This window comes from Macaca mulatta, chromosome 20 (assembly GCF_049350105.2).
Source record: "Macaca mulatta isolate MMU2019108-1 chromosome 20, T2T-MMU8v2.0, whole genome shotgun sequence".
NCBI lineage: Eukaryota > Metazoa > Chordata > Mammalia > Primates > Cercopithecidae > Macaca > Macaca mulatta.
The window spans coordinates 48,391,000-48,393,196 of NC_133425.1; the positions used below are offsets into that span (position 1 = coordinate 48,391,000).

The following is a 2,197-nucleotide window of genomic DNA, read 5'->3' on the forward strand; positions in this document are numbered from 1 at the left end:
GCACTATAGCCTGAGCAAGACAGTGAGATCCTGTCTCTAAAAAAGAAAAAAAGAAAAGAAAAATTAAATGGACAAACTGCTAGAAAAATATAACTTGCCAAAAGCAAGTCAAGAAGAAAAAAATTAAATCAAGTAGATTAATGACATTAAAGAAATTGAATAAGTAGCTAAAATATACCCACAGAAAGGAAAATGTTAGATGGTCTTGCAGATGAATGCTACCCAACCTTCAGAAACATGTCATACCTTTCTTCCGTAAATTTTAGGGAATGCAATAATGGTAATAGTAGCTAAAACTAAAAGGTTGGTTGCTGTGTTATGAACACTATTCTAATTGCTTTATTTATTTTAACTGTTTTAATCCTCAAAACATACTTTTGATGTTGGTATTGTCATTTTCCTCATTTTCAAATTAAGAAACTGAGGGGTGGAAATTCATGTGGAGGTCAGAGTGGAAGCAGGTGTGAGAGGGTCCCGCAGAAGAAAACATGGCTGCCAAAGTGTTTGAGTCCATCAGCAAGTTTGACCTGGCCTTAGCTGTTGCAGGAGGCCTGGTGAAAGAAACTCGGCCTCATATAATGTGGATGCTGGGCACAGAGCTGTCATCTCTGACCGATTCCGTGGAGGACAGGACATTGTGGTAGGGGAAGGGACTCACTTTCTCATTCCATGGGTACAGAAACCAATTATCTTTGACTGCCCTTCTCGACCACGTAATGTGCCAGTCATCACTGGCAGCAAAGATTTACAGAACGTCAACATCACACTGCGCATCCTCTTCCGGCCTGTCGCTAGCCAGCTTCCTCGCATCTTCACCAGCATCGGAGAGGACTGTGATGAGCGGGGGCTGCCATCCATCACGACCAAGATCCTCAAGTCCGTGGTGGCTCGCTTTGATGCTGGAGAACTAATCACCCAGAGAGAGCTGGTCTCCAGGCAGGTGAGCAACGACCTTACTTACAGAGCAAGCAGCTACCTCTGGGCTCATCCTGGACGACGTGTCCTTGACACATCTGACCTTCGGGAAGTGGTTCACAGAAGCGGTGGAAGCCAAACAGGTGGCTCAGCAGGAAGCAGAGAGGGCCAGATTTGTGGTGGAAAAGGCTGAGCAGCAGAAAAAGGTGGCCATCATCTCTGCTGAGGGCTACTCCGAGGCAGCTGAGCTGATTGCCAACTCACTGGCCACCGCAAGGGACGGCCTGATAGAGCTCCGCAAGTTGGAAACTGCGGAGGTCCTCGCATACCAGTTCTTATGCTCTCAGAACATCACCCATCTGCCGGCGGGGCAGTCCGTGCTCCTCCAGCGGCCCCAGTGAGGGCCCACTCTGCCTGTACCTCCGTGGGCTGACTGCTCCAATGACTTTTTTTTTTTTTTTTTTTTTTTTTTGAGATGGAGTCTGGCTCTGTTGCCCAGGCTGGAGTGCAGTGGCGTGATCTCGGCTCACTGCAAGCTCCGCCTCCCGGGTTCACGCCATTCTCCTGCCTCAGCTTCCTGAGTAGCTGGGACCACAGGCACCTGCCACCACACCCGGCTGATTTTTTGGATTTTTAGTAGAGACGGGGTTTCACCGTGTTAGCCAGGACGGTCTCGATCGCCTGACCTCTTGATCCGCCCACATCGGCCTCCCAAAGTGCTGGGATTACAGGCGAGAGCCACCGCGCCCAGCCAGCTCCGATGACTCTTAACACCGCCTTCCTTCTGCCCCCACGCCAGAAATCACTGTGAAATTCCATGACTGGCTTAAAGTGAAGAAAATAAAAGTAAAATCACTTCAGATCGCTTATTAGTCTATCAAATGAAACTAATTCTTCTCACATCCATCTACTTTTTATCCACCTACCTACCAAAAATTGCCAAGTGCCTATGCAAACTGGCTTTAGGTCCCAATTTGGGGCCTGCTGGAGCTCTGACCTGGGCACCAGCATTTGGCAGCACGCAGGCGGGGCAGTGTGTGATGGACTGGGGAGCACAGGTGTCCGCCTGGGTCCACGTCTGGCCTCCGTCCTGTCGCTGATGGAAGATTTGCAGGTGAGGGCACATGCCGCTCAAATGAGAAGGCGGCAGGCCTCCATCTTCCCCGTGGTTCCTTCGCAGATGCCGCTGAAGAGAGGTGCCCAAGAGGGGCAGAGAAGAAGTGGTCTGTCTCTTACCATAAGGCTGATTCTCTTTAACTGTGCAACCAGCAGAAGCAGGTGT

At 49.7% G+C, this 2,197-nt stretch overlaps 1 pseudogene; it reads left to right on the plus strand.

The window, feature by feature from the left end:
* The first annotated feature begins 437 nt into the window (after positions 1–437).
* On the plus strand, positions 438–1,377 carry LOC696245 (prohibitin 1 pseudogene; annotated as a pseudogene).
* Positions 1,378–2,197: the final 820 nt, after the last annotated feature.